Source organism: Galeopterus variegatus, unplaced genomic scaffold, assembly GCF_000696425.1.
Source record: "Galeopterus variegatus unplaced genomic scaffold, G_variegatus-3.0.2 Scaffold2452, whole genome shotgun sequence".
Lineage (NCBI taxonomy): Eukaryota > Metazoa > Chordata > Mammalia > Dermoptera > Cynocephalidae > Galeopterus > Galeopterus variegatus.
The window spans coordinates 209,719-217,213 of NW_007728563.1; the positions used below are offsets into that span (position 1 = coordinate 209,719).

At 32.1% G+C, this 7,495-nt stretch overlaps 1 long non-coding RNA gene across 1 annotated transcript; it reads left to right on the forward strand.

The window, feature by feature from the left end:
- Window positions 1–2,159: 2,159 nt before the first annotated feature.
- LOC103597879 lies at window positions 2,160–2,799 on the forward strand. The gene is made up of 2 exons (XR_551150.1): window positions 2,160–2,452; window positions 2,632–2,799. It is a non-coding gene; the product is annotated as an uncharacterized LOC103597879 (long non-coding RNA).
- The last annotated feature ends 4,696 nt before the right edge of the window (window positions 2,800–7,495 follow it).

Consider the following 7,495-nt stretch of genomic DNA (forward strand, 5'->3'; position numbering starts at 1 on the left):
TATAAACAAATCTTACATTCATATCTGTAATGTGTCACTGAATTAATTTACTTGATTAGTCAACATTATCATTTTTTCTAAAAATTAATATATTTATTTAATGATACCAAGGCATTTACAAATTGAATGATTCTTTTAGTATATTTTTTCATAAATTGTTCAGTAGAGGTGAATTAACTCAGAAATGAAGGTATTAGTTTTGTGTCTATTTCCATTTATTTAGCCCTCTAGGGGTCCATCATTTGTGAGACAGACTATAAGAAGTAATATTAACAAAGCCTGGATTCATGCTTCCCCAAATTGAATAAGTTTGCCAATCAGCCGGGGAACTTATCAAAATGCAAAATCAATTCATTAGATCTAGAAACAGGCCTGAAATTCTGCACTTCTTACAAGCACCCATGAACCAGTGCTGTTGATTCATGAACCACACGTTAAGTAATGTTTCTATGTAAAGATTCTTCTGAGATCTTAGTCTAGATTTGAAGACAATGGACGTAGTTCTAAGGGAACAGATGAAGGGCAATATATAACTTTGGTCAAAAGAATAGTATCAAACACTCATCTGGTAAACTAAAATTAGCTTAAATTTAGCTATAACTTTATGCACAGAAGATAGTGTTATATTCCAGGCAGCCATGCAGTGAGTAGTTTTGCACAACTTCCTCTCAGTTCAGTGTGAATTCTTACAGTGCTTTGCACAGGACAATGCTGTACTCTTTGCTTCTACGTTCAGGGTTTCTCTGGTTACTGCAGCGTGGGATTCTGAGGGAACATGTTCAGCACCCTTGAGTATGAAACCAGTGGAACTAATGCTGTAGATAGAGAACTTCTGGAGAATAAAGAACAAGAGTTCATGGATATATACTTCTCTCATTCTATCTCCAAGTACCGATCCAAGCAGTAGTCACCCATAGCAGTGGGCAGCTTGAAAATGCATCTTTCACTGTATCCTTCTCTGTTCCTGCATCTCTCCTTCATCCCTCACTCCAGCCTCTGGTATCACATTTCTCCATAAAAGACTTGTAAACAAACTTTTGCCTCGGTATTGCTTTCTCTTGAGCTTAGGCTGAGAGGTTAAATGTTTTTTTTTTTTTTTTTTTTTTTTNAGAATAGTATCAAACACTCATCTGGTAAACTAAAATTAGCTTAAATTTAGCTATAACTTTACGCACAGAAGATAGTGTTATGTCACCAAACACCTGTTGTGCACACTTCTAAATAAATGGCCTCAATTTTCTTTCTAATTCCAGGCAGCCATGCAGTGAGTAGTTTTGCACAACTTCCTCTCAGTTCAGTGTGAATTCTTACAGTGCTTTGCACAGGACAATGCTGTACTCTTTGCTTCTACGTTCAGGGTTTCTCTGGTTACTGCAGCGTGGGATTCTGAGGGAACATGTTCAGCACCCTTGAGTATGAAACCAGTGGAACTAATGCTGTAGATAGAGAACTTCTGGAGAATAAAGAACAAGAGTTCATGGATATATACTTCTCTCATTCTATCTCCAAGTACCGATCCAAGCAGTAGTCACCCATAGCAGTGGGCAGCTTGAAAATGCATCTTTCACTGTATCCTTCTCTGTTCCTGCATCTCTCCTTCATCCCTCACTCCAGCCTCTGGTATCACATTTCTCCATAAAAGACTTGTAAACAAACTTTTGCCTCGGTATTGCTTTCTCTTGAGCTTAGGCTGAGAGGTTAAATGTTGTTTTTTTTTTTTTTTTGTCCAGGATAAGAAGATCACTTATCTAGGTTATTTGCCTAGATAAACATAGGAGATCAATATTTCTAACAAAATTGTATCCAGAGTAAAGGGTATTGTATTACACAGTAAATCCCGTTAAACACATCACATTTAATTAGTTAAAAAATAAATAATTAATTACAATTGCACTATTTTCTTAGAGTATTGGTTTTGGTAGTGTTTTAAATTTAATCTCTTTTAGCACTGAGACTCTTAACCACGCTGACTTTGAAATAAACCTTTCCTTTATAACGTCTTTAAGCATTTCATTTTCACATGCCTTGTAGTTTATTTTATGCTTTCTGGCATCGAATTTACCCCCCCTTTTTTATCATACGAGTACCATTACCATTCTACTTTAGTTATTATGTTTGATAGCACTAACATTGTCATTTTTCCTTCTCAATTACATTTATTTATTTTGATTGTAAACTTAATCATACTGTATGCTTAAAAGAAAGAAACAAATACTAAAACAAAGAAAAGAAAACTGCTGAATAGTGTTTATGTCTAGTTAAAATACATGAACAGACATCTCCTTTACATTGATACATATTCAATGAATGTATGTTCTTGTTAAAATAGATTAAAGTCAATTTTTCATTTGTTTTATATCTATATTTTTCTATTACCATTGTGTACATATTCTGTCATAGATTGTCAGTTTATTGTTAACAATTTACTAGATAACTGAGAGCTTTAAATAAGGTTGAAGTTGCATCCACCTTTTCATGCATGCAATTGGTTACCATCTAGTAATTTTCATGTCCTTCTGCTGACACAAACTATTTCTTGATGTTAGTTTTCTTTCCCTTAGCTGTATATCAGACTTTGTACAGATCATGTTTGTGTCCATCAAATAAAATGTNCTGAGAGCTTTAAATAAGGTTGAAGTTGCATCCACCTTTTCATGCATGCAATTGGTTACCATCTAGTAATTTTCATGTCCTTCTGCTGACACAAACTATTTCTTGATGTTAGTTTTCTTTCCCTTAGCTGTATATCAGACTTTGTACAGATCATGTTTGTGTCCATCAAATAAAATGTAAAATGTAGCATCTTTGTAAATTTTCCACTTGCATAAAGTAGTACCATCCATCATACATAATGGAATCTTTTCAAGCACTTAAACACACTGTATTTAAGTAAACACAGTAAACACAAATAAAAACAGAAATGATTTGAATATACACTCCATTAAGAGCACACAGTGAAAATGTTTAGCAACATTGCATAATCATAACATTTTACTGAAATAATAGCCATAGGTGCCAAAAATAATTTCTTTTACATACTTGTGATGATTAATTTTAGGTGTCAGCTTGACTGGATTAGAAGATACCCAGATAGCTGGTAAAGAATTATTTCTGGGTATGTTTGTGAAGGTGGAAGAAGAGATTAGAGTTTGAATCCATGAACTGGATAATAAAGATCCATCCTCATCTGATGTGAGCAGACACCATCCTATCCACTGAGGGACTGAATAAAACAAAAAGGCCCAGGAAAGGTGAATTTTTTTCTCTTTTGGAGTTGGGACACCCTTCATCTCCTGTACTTGGACATCAGAATCCCACATTCGCAGGCTTTGGGGTTTGGCCTGAGAGTCGCACTGTTAGCATCCCTTGTTCTGAGGCCTTAGGATTTGGACTGAGCCACACTACCAGCTTTCCTGGGTCTCCAGCTTGCAGATGGCATATCATGAGACTTGTCCATCTCCATAGTGGCATGAGACGATTACCTTAATATATTTCTTCTCATCTATATACCTACCTACCTACCTACCTACGTATCTGTCTGTCTCCTACTGGTTCTGTCTCTCTGGAGGAATCTGACTAATACACATATTCATTCTTGAATTTTCATGTGTTATACTAGACTTTGGTTATTTTTTAGCCTTAATGCTGAGAATAGCATGGAGCTAGGCATCAAAAATTATGTTTAGTCATCCAGTGTCCTTGGAGGGCATTTACAAAATCGATATGTATTTACCTTCTAAATTATTTAATTTAGGTTCTAAGCTTAGCTACTTGTTGACTTAGAGACTCAATTTCTAATGCCCTTAATGTAATTATAGCACTGGGGACCTGAATCCCTTATATCAGCTAAAAAATCACACATAAAGTTAGTCTGTAAACAAAATTCTCACAACAGTGAAAAGTCTCAAGAAAATCAAATGGCAAATTAGTGTATATGGTTCAAATAAGTCAAATGAAGATAAAGAAATAGCATTACATGAAAGAAGAATATATATATATATTTATATATATATATATATATACAAATTTAAAAATATAAAAAATGATACAATGGATCATACAAATGAAAGCTTACTTATTACAATTAAAATGTTAATACTAGGGTACTTCAAAAAGTTTCAGGAAAAATCGAATTAAAATATAACACAAATCCTATGATGAAATTTTTGAAGACCCATCATAGCATAAGTTCTAGTGTGGAAAAAGTATAAGAGAATATAGTGAATAAGCAAAATTTGAAGAGATCACTTTGGAGAAATAATTACTGATCAGGTGTGAAGAAAATCATAAATGCACAGAAGGAATAAGTTCTGAATATAAAGAGAAAATAAAAATAAATCCATATTTAGACAGAAGAAAATTACAGAACATTAGGAATAGAGAAACATTGGTTAAAGTTACCAAAGAAAACCATCAGATTATCCAAGAAAATGAATGACATTCTGACAGTTGAATTGGTGTTAGGGACAATACAATTCAAAATAAAGTTATATCTTCAAAATGTTGAAGCAAAACTCTGCTATACTACAATCCCTATTCAGCTATACCAAAATTTAATAGTGATAGTCAAAAAAAAGAATTATTTTAGTATCAGAAATACTAATAGTTAAAAATCCTGGCATCCTCCTTAAAATTTTATCCAGGGATTTAGCTGGTCAAGAAACATACAACACGAGAAGACTTAACATAAAAAGTAATTGTCATCTCCAAAATAGATTTGTTTGTGTCTACACATGCATATACATACTAACATAATTAATTTCATTATACATATTAATTTTTAAATGATACATAAATTTAGTTCTAGGTTTCTGAAGATGAAATTTGCATTTAGGAGACTAATGTAATAAAAGTATGGATATTTATAGATTCTTAAATTGATTTTATTGTTTTAAATGGCTAAATATAGCTTTTTTAATCTTTAAATATAATAAATACAGAACATTAAGTAAAATTCGGAAATTTAAAGCTAGTCAAATTATATTTTTTAAGAGGATTACAGGTCAATTTTGATTGAAATGAAATAATAAATAAACAAATAATTAAAATCAACATTTACTCAGGCATAACAACTAAAAATGCTATCCTAGAAATCTGGGAAGAGATATGGATGTGCTTAACCTGATAAAAACACATCTTCCAGAAATTTATAATCAGCTTTTTTCCATGTAGAAATTTCCCAATTTGTGACTGAAGCAAACTAGGCATGCCCTCTATAATTGCTTCTGTTCAGCAGAGTACACAGGGATCAATTCAATGTCATCATCCATATGAATAAAACAAAATCATAAGAATAGAAAAAAAAAAGGAAATACCATTGCTTTTATTTAGAGATAATATTATTGTATGCCAAAAAACAAAGTCAGAAACTGTATTGATCAACTAAGAACTTGTACTCAATATGGTTTCTGCATCCTAGATGAACATATAAAAATCTAACTATAGGTCATATATAAATGGAAATATAACTTGGTATACAATCTAGTCACAAAACTAGAAAACACATAACATATAGATGAACCCATCTAAGTATATATGTTATATTTATTAAGTAAAAATAAGACATTTTTAATAACATAAAAGGCCTGAATTAATGTAAGTATATACAGTAAGATATTCATGGATAGAGGAATTAAAAATGATAAGGACATCAATCTTCCCTAAATTAATCTGTAAAGTTTTGCTATATCAGCAAAATTTCATACAAACTTGACATAGTATTCCTGAAATTTACATAGAAAAGTAAAAGGCGAATAAATATTGATACGTTTAATGAAAATATTTTGTGAGGTATTTGCTGCCAAAAAGTATCAAAAATTAATATAATACTGTATTAAATAAAAGGTTGTAGTACTAGTGAAAGTATAGAATAGGTCAAATAAAAAATAGAAAACATAGAAATAGGCTCAATACCATAATAGAATCATGATATATTATTGTGCGGACATGATGATGTATAATGTCTAGATAGACTTTCCAATTGATATTGCTGAGGCAATTGTTTATCATATGGAGAAAAATAAAATGTAAGGTGCCTACCTTATTCTATACACTCAGAGAAGTAATTAGATAAGAAGATATAAATGTATTTTATGTATTTATATATAGGCATAAAGTATATAAATATAACATTGTTTTATATATATATATAAAATCTTGTACTTTATATACACCTAAAATATTATATATGTGTATATATTATTTTGTACAAATCAGTGTTCAGTCGAGGAAACAAAATCCACACCAGTTATTTTGATAGATGGGGATTTAAGATGAATATAGTAACTGATTTACAAAGCTATGTAGAAAAGTTAAAAGGGTATACAGGGTAGAATGAGACAAACTAGCTATTAATACCAGCAAAAAAATATTGGAAGGGAAAATGGAGGAGTTAATGAAACCAGATATAAAATTTGGAGTTGCCACCTGCAGAAAGAATTGCAGTGGGGCTGCCAGTGGGAACTAGGACCAAGAAAAGAAGCTACCTTGGGGGGTTGGAGCTACAGGGGGGATGCAGCTCTTAGGTCACCAGAAGCTGAGGGGAGAAATAAAATGACTTCTCCAGCCCACCTGCTGTCCAATCTTCCCTATATTTCTGGAAGAAAATACGATGTATCACACCAACAAAATGAAGGACAAAAAACATACAGTTATTTAACAGACACAGAAAAAGCAATTGATAAAATTCAACATCTCTTTATGATAAAAACTCTCACCAAATTAGATACTTAAGGCACATAACTCAACACAATAAAGGCCATATATGAAAAATCCACAGCTAACATCATCCTGAATGGGGAAAAGCTGAAAGCTTTTCCTTTAAGAACAGGAACAAGACAACGATGCCCACTCTCACCACTCCTACTCAGCGTAGTACTGGAAATTCTAGCCAGAGCAATCAGGCAAGAGAAAAATTTAAAAGGCATCCAAGTTGGAAAGAAGGAAGTCAAATTGTTCCTGTTTGCGGATGGCATGATTTTCTTTTAGAAAAACCTAATGACTTCATCAAAAAACTCCTAGAAATAATAAACAAATTCAGTTAAATTGCATGATACAAGTCAACATACAAAAATCAGTAGTGTTTCTATATACCAACAACAAACCAGCTGAAAAAGAAATTTAGAAAATAATTGCATGTACAATTGCTTAAAAAAATACAACCTAGGAATAAGTTTAACCAAGATCTCTGCAAGGAAAACTATAAAACATAAGAAGTGTTTACTCTTCAATATCTTATGATATGAAAATGTCCCTAAAGTATAACACATACACGAAAAATGGAAATACATTCCATGTTCATGAATTGGAAGAATCAATCTTATTAAAATGACTGGAATACCCAAAGTGATCTACAGATTCAATGCAATCCTCATCGAACTACCAATGACATTTCTCATAAAAAAACAAAAACACAATCTGAAAAGTCATATGGAACTACAAAAGACCCCAAATAGCCCAAGCAATTCTGAGAAAAAAAAAAAAAAAAAAAAACTGG